The sequence below is a fragment of the Mustela erminea genome, chromosome 1 (assembly GCF_009829155.1).
Source record: "Mustela erminea isolate mMusErm1 chromosome 1, mMusErm1.Pri, whole genome shotgun sequence".
Classification (NCBI taxonomy): Eukaryota; Metazoa; Chordata; class Mammalia; order Carnivora; family Mustelidae; genus Mustela; species Mustela erminea.
The window spans coordinates 177,484,716-177,499,456 of record NC_045614.1 but is presented as its reverse complement, the minus strand read 5'-3'; the positions used below and the strand labels follow the sequence as shown (position 1 = coordinate 177,499,456).

Sequence of the window (14,741 nt, the reverse complement as noted above, 5' to 3'; positions counted from 1 at the left end):
TTATCTTGAAACAGATTTTCTTAAGGCAACCGCCATCTTGGTTCTAGGCCCTAACAAGCTTTTGGGCCTGGAGGCTGCCTGTCCTTTCTGTCCCTCCTTGTAATTCATTGTCTTATAGGTGTAGAAACATTTGCAAAGGTGTTCCAGGGCCTTCTGGAATACATAACACTTATACCATGATGTGAGATTAGGGAAATCTGTTTAAGCAAATCCAAAGGACCTTTACCAAGTTCCACTGATGGGAAAGGATTTAAGAGCCTGGTGTTTGTGCAGAAGTGACCAAAGTCCTATCATGAGTGGTTGAAATAGCTGTGATGGTTAAAAACAATATTTTTTCTTGTAATGAAAAAATATAACTTTTAAATAAATAAAATTCTCTGTAGAACCGTATAGTACTTTCCTGAAGAAAAACTAGAAAATCATATTATCAGAGGTTTGCTTGGTGAGTGTGGAGCAGAGAGAAAGAACATACAACAATATTTAATGGCATTATTAGGTTCTGGGAAGTGCAGCATCTGCCACATGTTCCCATGGCTCATGGGGAGGATCATCCCCACTCTGGGCAAGACTTGGATGAACCCAAGTAGGTATCTAATTTTTTTTTAATTGTTTTATTGCATTGCTGATTGCAATGAATTAATGAATATATGTCAGTGCAGTAATTTTTAAATTCTTGGGTCTCTGGACCCCATTATAATGACTGTGGACCCCAGAGAGGTTTTGTTTCATATGGGTTATATCTACCAATATTTACTGTAATAGAAATTAAATGAAGAAGTCTCTTATATTTACTTACTAATTAAAAATAAATGATAAGCCCATTAAATATTAACATAAATAGCATTTTTTTAATAAAATAACTTTCATGAAAGCACTGTTTTATATATATGTATATATATATTTTTAAAGATTTTATTTATTTTTATATGAGAGAGAGAGAGAGAGGAGGAGGGAGGGGCAGAGGGAGAAGCATGCTCTCTGTTGAGCAGGAAGCCTAATGTGGGAATTGATCCCAGGACCAGGATCCTAGATCATGGGATCCTGGATCTTGGGATCATGACCTGAGCTGAAGGCAGATGCTTAACCTACTGAGTCACACAAGCGTCCAGTTTTATATGTTTTCAAATCTCTTCCTTATTTGGCTGACAAGAAGACAGAGTTCTTTCTCATACACTGTTTACATTCAGTCTGTTGTAATATTTCGTTCTGCTTGAAGTATATGAAGAAAATCTGGCCTCCTGTAGATATATAGTTGATAAAGGAGTATTTTAAAAGCCCTTTCAGGGGGCACCTGGGTGGCTCAGTGGGTTAAGCTGCTGCCTTCGGCTCAGGTCATGATCTCGGGGGCCTGGGATCGAGTCCCGCATCGGGCTTCTCTGCTCAGCAGAGAGCCTGCTTCCTCCTCTCTCTCTGCCTGCCTCTCTGCCTACTTGAGATTTCTCTCTGTCAAATAAATTTAAAAAATTAAAAAAAAAAAATAAAAGCCCTTTCAGATAGTTGTGGATATTTGATCCTATGCAAAATTTAATAAGTGGTAGTCTCTGAAAGGTTAAGTTACAAAATGTATTTTGAAACTATCAGTAAACGTATATCCTGTTACATTGAAATCCACTGGTCTTTCCTGCACTGGAGACAGTCTTCTACCCATGCAAGATTTTTTTATTATCATATATTGGTAATTTGGAAAATACTGGTTCATTAGATTATGCTTTCCTTCCTAGAGTTGATTTAGGAGACTACACTCCTTCTATCAATGTATAAATATTTAAGCCTCTGGCACTTGGGTGGCTCAAATGGTTAAGTGTCTGCCTTCAGCTCAGGTCATGATCTCTGGGTCCAGGGATCGATCCCCAAATCAGACATTCTGCTCAGTGGGGAGCCTGCTTCTCCCTCTCCCTCTGCCTTTTCCCCTGCTTGTGCTCTGTCTCTTTTTTTTTCTCTCTCTCTCAAATAAATAAATCATATCTTAAAAAAAATTTTGAACCAGCCTGTATTAAAATACTCAACTTAAAAACTAAAATATGTGTTAGATAAGAAGAAATATATTTTAATATTTGCAATAAAAAATTAAAATCTAGAATGTAAGAATTATGCCAAAAAACATTAAGCACACACACGCACACAATTCCAGTCTGGAGATAGGAGTATATTCCTAGAAACTGGAAAGAAGTAATTTAATTTAGAATAATTAAAAAGACTAAGATTTTTTTGTCAACAGATATTGTGTTTTATTTGTTATTAGATATGTAATGGAGGTTAGAAGAATGCCTGGAATGTGATAGATGCTCAATAAATATTTCTTGAATGTTTAACTGACTTGAATACAAAGATGCTTATGACTGTTTTGAGGTTTATATAGTGGGTGACAGATGACTGGGTCTTTTTTTTTTTAACTATTCCCTAGCAGAGACCAAAAAAAAAAAAAAAGCTCTTAGATAAGAATCTGACCTTAAGCCATTCTTATCATCTTCACAGATAGACGTATTCTAACTTCTTGGTGTATCAGTTGCTTTGTTCTTCAACCTTGGCAGGGAAGTGATAAGAAATTTTGTAGTCAATACCTTAAAATGGTAGTACTTTCCAGTTTCACTGCTATTTGATTTGTGCTTTGTTTACTGCCTGTGACATGAAAAATATGATTTAGTTGGTGCTAACTGTTGTGATAGTTAAGCCGCACCCCGTACTTTGTCTTCAGATTTTATTTGCAGTGAACCAGGTAGGCAGCAAGAGCTATTGATCCATTCTCAGTGGAACAAGTGAAGTGACCTATGGCACTCATTAGGAATTTTGCACTTTTTAAGTGCTTGAGTACTGATAGCACAAAATCTCATTCTGAAGATTTGTGGCTTCATACCATTATTTTTCCTAAATTGTGTTTTGCATGACCATTTTGCCATGTGAGGATGTCAATTCACACAATGAAATGTTATTTCTGTCTCTCAGACATCGTGCCAAAGTACTGATGCCGAGTGGCATCTGTATGGAAAAGTTAATTTCTAACACTGAGTGTTATGGGTTGAATTGTGGGCCCTCCAGATTCATATGTTAAAATCCTAACTCCCAATATCTCAGAATATTACCTTATTTGGAAATAAGATCTTTACAGAGGTAGGGAAGTTAAAATCGGTCATCTGGTGTTCTTTCAGAAAGTGAACAATTTGGAGAGAGACTTGTAAAAGAAAGAGGATTAAAGTCAAGTTGAAGGCAGAGATCGGGTGATGCTTCTGTACCAAAGACTGATAATAAAACCACCAGAAGTTTGATGAGAAGCAGGGAACAGATTTATTCCTCACAGTCCCCAGAAGAAACTAACCCTACTGAGTCTTTGATCTAGACTTTGAGGCTCCAAAATTGTGAGAGAAAAAATTTCTATTGTTCCAAGTTACCCAATGCATGGTATTTTGTTATAGCAGTCCTACCAAATGAATACATTAAGAAACGTAATCATTTTTTAAAAAAGATTTTATTTATTCATTTGACAGAGGGAGACATAGTGAGAGAGGGAACCCAAGCAGGGGGAGTGCGAGAGGGAGAAGGTTTGCAGGAAGCCCGACATGGGGCCTGATCCTAATCATGACCTGAGCCAAAGGCAGATGCTTAACAACTGAGCCATCCAGGCAACTCGAAACTTAATCATTTTTTATTATTGAAATAAATTACTTTTTTTTTTTTCCAGCTCCTAAGGCTGCATTCCCATTTAGTGGATGGGAAGCTCATCTAGGGCTAAAGCGATGTCTCTCTTGTCGAAAGTTTGTGAATGTTCGGTGTCTTCGACATGAACATTGGAATGATGAAATTAATATTTTGGAGGTTATGGAAAATGAGACTGCTGGTACTTGCTAAGTTTATTGGGGTTTATGGATAAAACCAGCAGATGAAGTATGCATTATAGATATTATAATCAGCTGAAACATACTGAGAGTCAGCTAGGATTGTGCCCAGTGGGAAGCTGACTAATTGCAGTACCTTTCTGATTAGGGCATAGGAAAGATACCTAAAATAACTGATTCCCTACTTGGTCAGTTGATTATGTTCTACCATCATTTTCCCTAAAATAGGTGACTCACATGGGATATAGTCAATATATCAAATGGTGTCTTACAACTCTCATGTTCTGTGTTGGGATCTCCATGAAAAGAAATCACAGTTTAAAATCATCTCAGCATTATGTCAGTGTGGCAGGCAGAATAACGGTCCTCCCAATAAGTCCATGCCCTAATCCCCAGAACATGGGACTGTGTTACCTTACATGGCAAAAAGGACTTTGCAGATATGATGAAATCTATGAACCTTTAGGGGTGCATGGCTGGCTCTGTTGATGGAGCATGTGACTCTGGATCTCGGTGTTTTGAGTCCAAGCCCCATGCTGGGTGTAGTGATAACTTGAAAATAAAATCTTAAAAAAAAAAAAAAGAGTTATAAACCTTGAGATGTGAAGATAATCTCATATTATTCAAGTGAGTCCAATCGAATCACATGGGTCCTTATTATTGGACTGAGTTCAGAGTCAGAGGGAGTTCAGAGTCAGAGGGAGATGTGATAAAGGAAGAAAGATCAGACAGACACATTATCGCTGGTTGTTCTTTTGAAGATGGAGGAAGGAGCCGTGAGCCAAGAAATGAGGGCACCCTCCAGTAGCTCAAAGAGTCTCTCCCCTGGAGACATCAGTAAGGAATATCGCTCTGCCAACAACATTTTAGCCCAGTGAGATCTATATTAGACCTCTAACCTATAGAACTCCAAAATGGTAAGTTTGTGTTGGTTTAAACTTTAAAATTTGGGGTAATTGATTTCAAGAGCAACAGGAAATTGATATAATCAATAAATTGTCAATAAGTATTTTTGGTTCTCTAATTCTGCAAGGTGCTTTAAAATTAGATGTAGCAGATTATAAACAGTAATAGTTATAATGATTTATTGTGAAAATGAATAAGAGATGAGACTCAATATTTTCAAACCCCTTTTATACCCATAGCAATCCTTTTTTTTACTTTGACAAGCATTGTTATTTATTTTACATTTTGTCATCTCATAGTTTCATGACATCAGCCACCAGAATACACAAAATTAGGTACTTCATTTCATACAGAGAGGAAAATAATGAACTCCATTAAAAGTTCACCTTGACCAAAGAGGCAACCTCTGATGGAAAAACCACATGCAGGAGAACCTGATATACCTATATTTATAGATATCTCATCTGAAAGAACACAGAAAAAAACAAATTAAAGATTTGCAGCACTACCTATAGTAAAGAGTAATTTACCAGCTTTATAAACAGTCACATTCTATGTTCAAAGGAAGCATGTGAGTGAATACAATTGGGGACAGACTAATATTCCAGCAAGCTCTAGAACAGTCTAGTAATGAACTAAGATTCTAGAAGGGGGTGATATGTGCAAAAGAAATGTAGATGCAGGAGTCCTCTCAGTCTCAGAACAGTCCCCACACAGCTGTCCCCTACCATAGCCCTGGAGTTTTTATTGCTTTCTCCCCTCTTTCAATTGTTTTAGGGTCTGTGGCAATTGATTTAGGCTCCAAGAAAAATGGCTCTGGTTTCTGGGTCAGGAGATTCTCCCTGATAATATGTGTGGGCAGGAAGTGTATGGCACAGTCCTGGGCTTCAGGTAAAAGGAGAGGACCCAGGTACCTGGAGAGCCTTTCTCCTCAGCCCGGTCCATGTTCACCTCAGGAATCTTCACTTCTTACCCCAGGACCCGCAAGCCCCAATCCAAGCTACTCCATTAGTCCTGAGATGGTGATGCAGGACTGCAGAAGTCATACTACCTTGGATCATATCTCTCCAGATAAACTGTATTCTTTCTTAGAATCATAAGATGTTGGCATAGCTTGATCAGAACACTCCTGAGCAACACCATGTTTCTAGTGGCCTTGGACACACTGCTTCTATTTAGGTTATAGTCCATGGAAACTGGGGGCAAAAATGGAGATCTACTGGGACTCTTAGGCAACACAGTCTCAGCCACATACTGGCTTCCAAAGGCAGACACCATGAAATTCTCAGGCAGTGTGTTCAACCCTCATGGGCTATCCCAGCATTTAACCGCAACCCCCTTGTCAGGTTCCCATGGGGACGGAGGATCAGGCAACTTTCTACCTCAAGGCCTTGGCTCAGCTAGGGAAAATGAGCTGGGAGGAGGACTGCAGTCTGTGAACAGGGGCAGGTGGGCGTCTTTGCTGTGTGAGGAGCTCCACCAGGACAACTCCGTGGTGTGACTGATTGGGCCCAGCCACTCACCACTCTCTGAGTGGATCCAGGCCAGCAGGTGGCTGCCTTCCACCGAGCTCGCACCAGTTAGAGATGCAGGCAAGCCTGGTCCTGCTGGCCAGGGGGATGTAACCTATACCTTGCAGGAAGTATTTGAAGGCCTCAGTCAGCTTTTCTGGCTGTGTGACCTGGGGAAGCCCCTTAGAATTTGCCACCTAGAAAAGTTGTGGTGGTTGGATCTGGTTTGGAGTTGTACTCCACCACCCATCCTCAGCTGGCACCAACCACCAGCATCACCAGGCAGAGTTAACCTGCCTTAGGCAGGTTAATGTCCAGGTCTCTGTAGTTGTACGTGTTCCTGTGGGTTGGCATGGCTCACTACCGTTCCAATCTGCTGCCAGTAACTCTGAACCTGCTCTGTGTTGTTCACGAGCTCCTCCTGGAGGACGAGGTGGGATAACACTGTGTCAGTTAAAGTGCAGATCGACTGCAATTGGACTACTGGGTATTTACCCCAAAGATACAGATGTAATGAAAAGAAGGGCCATCTGTACCCCAATGTTCATAGCAACAATGGCCACAGTCGCCAAACTGTGGAAGATGCCCTTCAACTGATGAATGGATAAAGAAGATATGGTCCATATATACAATGGAGTATTATGCCTCTGTGGAGAGCCATGCAGCAGGAGCAAGGAGTCATGTACTAAGCAAGGCATGAGAGGCCAAGGCTGTAGATAGTTTGCCTAAGGAATGCGAGCAGATGCAGGGAGTCACGCACTAAGCAAGGCCAGAAGAGTGGGAGGAGTGAGAGATTAACCCAAGGACTGTGAGTGCATTCGCGGGTGACGTTTGATAGATACCAGGAGTCAAGGGAAAGGCGCATGATCTGTAGAACAAAGAAAACCTATGGAGTCACATACGTGCTCACGAGCACGATGCGTGCACATAGATAGTCCTTCTGATTGGTAGTTTTGTTAGTCGTGGTATACTCTGATTGGATATAGTTCGCACTTGGTGGAGATATACTTGGGGGTCTTAGACTGGGGGGGGTCCCCGGCTGAAGATTGTGAATAAAGAAGTTTGCCACTCACCTCGCCTACGGGTCGTTCTTGCGGGTCGAGAGCGACAACTGGTGCTGAAAACCCGGGGACCGAGACGCCGGACGTGGAGCGAGGATTGGGGTAAGAGCAACGATAAGGAAAGTGTGCACCCATTTCTGTCTTTGGACAGGGAAGGTTCTCTGGGGACGATCATAGACAAAGCTATTTAGGCTCCTCAGGGACTATAGTAACAAAAGATTTCCAGGATGGGAAACGAACTTGCTAGATATAGGATGGAAGGTCCTCTAAAGGACATTCTCAAAGCAAATGGCACTCCTTTAAAATCTAAGACGGCTCATGCCTTTTTAAAAGAAGTAGCAGAGATTGCCCCCTGGTTTATAGATGAAGGGCTCCTAAATGTGCCACAATGGGAACACCTGGGCGAGGACTTAAAACTCTGCCCCTCTACATCCCCGGGGACTCTCGCCGTGTGGTCCCTGGTGAAAGTATGTTTGCATTCCCCCCGAGAGCCCCTGCAGCGAGCAGTACTACAGGGAGGGGAAGTTTTTTTGCAAGTGAAAGAAGAATCCCGTAAGGGCTCCTCCCGAGACTCTGACTCCGAAAGCGAAAGCTCAGAAGGGATGTCAGAAAGCGAGTTGCAGGAGCTAGGAAAGATAGAGGCAAACAACAAGAAGGAGGAATCTCCCGGTCTCCAGACAGACTTGGAAGCCATGAGGCAACGATTTGAGGATAAAGAGGCGGAATTGCAAAAAGCATTAGGAGAGTTAAGAGTGCAGGGAGAAGTAATGGCGCAGCTGAGAGCAGGGGCAGAAGCCGCAGTTGTAGCGCAATCGAAATTAAAAACAGAAGTTGCGCCGCTTTCGCATTCCAGCCCCATGGCGCCACCCCATGAGTGGCCCCCGCCTTATAAGCCCAGCTGCACCAAGACGTGCTATTGTTCGGGCTGCGCCGCGGAGAATTGGAGAGAGGTCCTTGGCCCGGGAAAAGGTTTTTTTCCAGTGTTAGAAGATCAGAATCAGCAGAGGTACCACCAGCCACTAGATTTTAAGTTGGTAAAGCAGCTGAAGGAGGCAGTTACCGGCTATGCGCCCCAGGCAGCCTTTACGGTCTCCCTTGTGGAGTCGCTGGGAGCACTCTACCTCGCTCCCGAGGATTGGGCCAACTTGACCAGGGCGATATTAAGTGGAGGACAATATCTAGAATGGAAAATCCAAAATCAGGACAATTGTCTGGACACAGCACGGAGAAATGCAGCCGCGGGTAACCCGCAATGGAATTTGGAAATGCTGACAGGCACGGGGCCATATCTCGGGGCCCAAGTGCAGAGTACATACCCCCCTGCGGTGTATTAACAGATAGCCACGGCGGCCCTCAGGGCTTAAAAGACTCTGAGAGGGGCAGGAGACTTGCAAGGCCAATTATCCAAACCCAACCCGGTGCTTGGGTGGCACCGAGGTTCCCTTTGTGTTTTTCCACAGGATGCGTCTGCTCCACTTTGGGTGCCGGAACGCCTCACTAGGCTGGTGGCTGTGGAACCTGTGAAGGGTGCTGCTAATGATGATGACAGCAACGACGACCGTCCTGCAACCTGTCCCCGTGAAGGCGGAGTCAATTCAACTGTGGCCGAGACAAGAGACTGCCCAGCTTCAAGCCCTTCTTCAAATGGCTCAGCATAGAGTGCAATCTTCTCACCCTAACTCATGTTTGTTACTGACGCTTATTTTAATGCAAGCTTGCTAATAGCTTTATGAGCCCTCTTCCTGTCTCATTTCCCCTCTCTGACACATGCATGGTATGTTATAGGATCTATTATAGGTGTGCCAGTAGTGGTTGTTATTTTTATGTGCCTTTTACCGTGTGCGTCTAAAATTATACTTGTAGAAGTTTACAAGTTGAGAGCCATCATGCGTAAACAACAGCAGGTCCATCGTGGGAAGCTCAAAGAGCGACCTTAATCGCCACATAGGTGCCCTCTGACCCTGGTATTATAGAAAGTGTTTGACATTATTCCTCCTCAGGCTAGAAAAACAAACAAGCCTAATGAGAGTGACTCTGATGCTCTTAAAGCTGTTGCTGCTAAAACACATGGCAGACTTGGCCATGGTGGCTCCAGAGACTAGCCATTCCCCCTCAAAATTATAGCTGGCAATGCTGGGTCGGTAGCCAAAGACGGGTAAGACTGATCCCTCACCATAGCAACCTAAGACAGGGGCTCCTCGGCTAGGGGGAGTACCCGATGACGGGTAAGCATGTGTGCAGAGGATTGGCGACCTAAGACAGGCACGATCCCTGCCATATAAAAATACAAAAAGGGGGAGCTGTGGAGAGCCATGCAGCAGGAGCAAGGAGTCATGTACTAAGCAAGGCATGAGAGGCCAAGGCTGTAGATAGTTTGCCTAAGGAATGCGAGCAGATGCAGGGAGTCACGCACTAAGCAAGGCCAGAAGAGTGGGAGGAGTGAGAGATTAACCCAAGGACTGTGAGTGCATTCGCGGGTGACGTTTGATAGATACCAGGAGTCAAGGGAAAGGCGCATGATCTGTAGAACAAAGAAAACCTATGGAGTCACATACGTGCTCACGAGCACGATGCGTGCACATAGATAGTCCTTCTGATTGGTAGTTTTGTTAGTCGTGGTATACTCTGATTGGATATAGTTCGCACTTGGTGGAGATATACTTGGGGGTCTTAGACTGGGGGGGGTCCCCGGCTGAAGATTGTGAATAAAGAAGTTTGCCACTCACCTCGCCTACGGGTCGTTCTTGCGGGTCGAGAGCGACATGCCTCCATCAGAAAGGAAGAATACTCAACTTTTGTATCAACATGGGTGGGACTGGATGAGATTATGCTGAGTGAAAGAGGTCAAGCAGAGAAAGTCAATTATCATATGGTTCCGCCTTACTTGTGGAGCATAAGGAATAACACGGAGGACATTGGGAGATGGAGAGAAGTGAGTTGGGGTAAATTGGAGAGGGAGACAAACTATGAGAGACTGTGGACTCTTAGAAACAAACTGAGGGTTTTGGAGGGGAGTGGGTTGTGGGGTTGGGTGAACCTGGTGGTGGACATTAAGAAGGGCACATATTGCATGGGGCACTGGGTGTGGTGCATAAACAATGAATGCTGGAACACTGAAAAGAAATAAAATAAAATAAAATGGAAAAAAATAAAAAGTGCAGGTCAGGCCAGAGAGCTTGGTGGCCATGCAATCAGTCTAGTCCTTACTGTTAGGATCAGGGTTTATCAGCACCAGTTCCTCCACCAGGCTGGGGAAGATGAAAAAACTTGGCCAGCACATAGGCTCTGGATCCCACTTGGAACCCAATCGTGTACTTGAACCCAAAATACTGTGCCTAGGGAGCATGGCAGTCAGCTGCTCTTTGGAAGGGTACTGGTACCCCTGGGGAAAGAGTGAGCCCCCACCTGCTGACCAGGGTCATCCATGTGGGACACCAGAGTGCTGGGTGATCTCCTGCATGTCCTCAAAGTTGAAGAAAGTGTTGGGTCACAAGTTATGTGATTGAGGCCCATGTCCTGGGTGGTGAAGATGGTAGGGTGGTTTCCCTTGGGGGAGACCCAGATCACCACGTGCAGAGGTGATAAGGCTTCCCAATATCATGTTCCCCATCCCAGCACTTTATCAGAAGGCACTCTGCCTCTACCAGGAAGGGCAAAAGGAAGGCCTGAGTCACCAGGTTCCACAGGGAGGGGGCAGTTCGAGGGGGGGGCGATGGCTCTGTGTTCCTAGCAGCCTTTTAAGCAAAAAGGTATAAGTGATTTTTCCCAGACCACAGAATATTTGTCTAGTTTTGTCAAAACTCTTAGCTCCTCTGCTCTGCTGCCTCTCAGAACAGCTGATACCGAAGAGCTAATACCCTACATGGGTCACTAACTTGGGTCACATGTTTATATTTAATAAAAGTGATATTCCAAAGAAAACTTGGATGTCTCAAGAGTAAACAAGTAATATTTCATGTATTATTTTTATTATATGTAAATATAATGACATTTGTGATTATCCTAATTAAAATGAGAAATAAAACTTATACAATATCTTCAGAGTATATCTATCTGGAGAGGCAGGGTCAAAGGGAGTTTGAAGAATATAGTTTTTGTTAATGATTTTGTTTTTTAGTTGGCTGCATCCTCTTGGACAAAGCAAGAAATGGTGCTCAAGTTTTCTACCTATGGAGCATAAAACTCTTTTATAGGCACCTCTTACTTCATAGAGTTTAAACACAGTATTTTCTTGGCCTTTTCTTTGGGAAGGTCATGCATATGTCAGTTGGGGACCTCTTCTGCATCTCAGGGATACAAGTTTACCTTATGTGTTCCAATAGCATGATTTACAAAGTCCAAAATTGTTTGTGATGCAAGTTCCCACGGGACTTACATTTTCAGTCTTCTCTGCCTCTTGGGCTTCTGATTCCGTATATGCTGAACCACACTGATCAACATCAGCCTCAAAAATTTTACAACGTGAATATTATTTTTCTAAAGACTTTAGTGGTAGAAAGCAGTGAGGTTTGTAAAACAAACAACTTCAAATGGAACTAAAGACATCCTAATTCTTGAAAATCTCTTTCCCACCATTGTTGACTTCCAAAAAATATGTTTCATTGTGATAAAATAGACATCACACAAAAGTTACCATTTTAACTGTTTTTAAGTTCAGTAGCACTAAGTAGATTCATAATCCTGTGCAACTATCACCACCATCCATCATCCAGAACTTAACCATTTTCTCAAACTCAAACTTTGTACCCATTTAACCATAAAATTAACTCCTCATTTTTGTCTTCCTTCAGTCCCTGGCAACTACTATTCCACTTTATGGATTTGACTATTCCAGGTACCTCAGATAAGAGAAAGTCTACAGTATTTGCCCCTTGGTATCTGGTTTGTTTCATTTAGCATAATGTCATAATGTCATTTAGCATATGTAACATGTCAGAATTTTAGTCCTTTTTAAGTCTGAATAACTTCTCTTGTGCCCATATGCCATATCTTGTTTATCCATTTATTTGTTGGTGGATATTTGGGTTTGGGCTGCTATAACAGTATCAAAGACTGAATGCCTCATAAACAACAGAAAGATATGTCTTGCAGATCTGTAGGCTGGGAAGTCCGAGATGAGGGTGGCAGGAGATTCAGCATCTGGTGAGGGTCATCTCCGGATCCATAAACCACTGACTTCTTGCTGTATCCTCACTGGTGGGAAGAGCTCCTGGGATCTCTATCATAAGAGCATTGAATACATTCATGAGGGTTCTACCCTCATAACCACATCGCTTTTCACAGGCTCCACCTCCAAACAAGATTTCAGTGTATGAATTGGGGGAGGCATATTCAGTCTAGAGCAGCACTTAAGAAGTATCTCCCCCTGAGATCTCTCACTCTGTCTTTTCTTCTCAGTGCTATGATCTCTCATCTTGCTCCACCCTCTTCGCAAAAACAAAGACATTTTCTCTCTTTATCTTAAACAAGACAGTTTGGCCTTCTCTGAAGACTTTGTAACACCCTGCTTTTCTTGGATCTAAATTGTTACTGTTAAGGGTTGGTGAAACTATTTTTCCAAATTACTATAGTTCCCATACTAAGATGAATTCCTAGACCATCTACTAAACCAAACCACTTTTCTATTCCTTCTTTATAGGAGTTCATAGTTTGTGCTCTGAGGGTCTGAATTAAAAGTGGGGATGCCAACTCAGTATGTTTTCCTTTAGAGTTTATTATTCTGTGTGGACTAATGAAACAGAGAAATATTTCTTAATTACTCTGACTGGTGTTTTTAATGTAATGAACTATTTATTTTTAAATAATATGAAATATTGTGTAATTTTTTAGCCAGAAAGAGTAATTGAAAAACTTGAACCTCTAAAATATATGGATAGCATGATTATTTTAACCCAGGCCACAGAATGCATAATATTTCAGTAAATATCTACAGTGAGATAAGAACAATCTTTGGAGGATGCAAAAAATAAATTTGGCAGAGGCAAAACTGGAAAGAACTGTTGCTATTGATAATAATAAAAAAAATTAATCAGGTTTTCACGTTACATACGTTGATCTCCTGAAAAATTTGTTTTTCCTGAGCAGTATAACATTTTTCACAAGCCTAAGTGTTAGAAAAGATAGTGCTCTATCACTGGACTGAAATATCCAGTATAATTTTACACAGTGGTATTCTTTTTGTTGTAAAATAGCAGAAAGTATGTGTATCTACAATGACATTTATTATCTGAAAGGGTTGTTGACTCATGTAATGGAAGAATCTGGGAATAGATCTTACTTCAGGCAGCGATACCTTTAAATTGGAAGGGAGAAAAATATGTAAATCCATCCTATAACAATGATAGATGATGGATAAATAGATAGATGACAAATAATAGATGGTGGGTAGATAGATAAGAAGAAAGAATTGCTAACTATTCTAGATAAGGTTTTAAATAATTCAGACTAGAAAGTGGTAATTAAAACATTTGATGGGAGGAGAAAGAAAGATTTTTATCAGGAATCTTTGTTTTTGTTTGTTTTCCTGAAGCCTGAGGTTTTTATGCTTTTGTAGTGATACTATTTATAGTGCCTTTCAGCTTCTACATGGTATACCAGAGAATAGTTTATTATAAATACTTATGGATTCCAAGACATAGGTAATAAACAGAAATATTTAACAGTAATAATAATAAACAGTAATATCCTTGAATATTAAAAAAGGAATAGAGTCTGAGCAAGCTTCACAGTGTATTTCAGGGAAAACCCCCAACTATATTAAGGAATCCCATCTTGATATTGGGTATCTGATTATTTTGGATTATATGTGGTTTCTTTCTGAAATATTGGTAAACTCTGAATTTGTTAGTCAATTGAGATGTTCTTTTTTTTCAGAATAGTTACCCTTAATCGTTCAGATCTTGTGGTCCCATAATTCTAAAAATGGTTTAGCATTCTTTAAATACCAAATGGTAGTTAATTCTTTCTAGATAAATTTCAAGTTCTTACAAAAATGCTGGTGGAGAAAAATATTTGCATTTCAAGTAAACTAATTGTGATAACTAATAATTCAGGCTATTTGCCACCTGATGCAAATATTGAAGAATAGCTTCTACTTGTCTCTAGTGTGATTCAGCAATAAAGAAATATCATCTACTTCCTAAAAGGTCAAGTGGATTATTAATTAAAAACTAATTACACCACTTGTGAATTGTGTTGTTAATTTGCGCTCAGTAATTCTTGATACTAGATTCATTAGGCATTGTTTTTCCAGGCTATTGTTAATTTTTTAGATATGTTCATCATAATATTTATAGAAAATGAAATGTATATCAAAATTAGAAACCAACAAACTTTTCCAGGTTCATATTATAAGCTAGCTAAAATGAATGCCTTTTAACTTTCAATGAATCAGGTACATTTATAATTAATTGTATTTCGATTTATGAAAAAAA

The 14,741-nt window shown here is 41.2% G+C and overlaps 1 pseudogene; it reads right to left on the bottom strand.

The window, feature by feature from the left end:
• Positions 1-6,119: 6,119 nt before the first annotated feature.
• LOC116591731 lies at positions 6,120-10,783 on the bottom strand (annotated as a pseudogene).
• Positions 10,784-14,741: the final 3,958 nt, after the last annotated feature.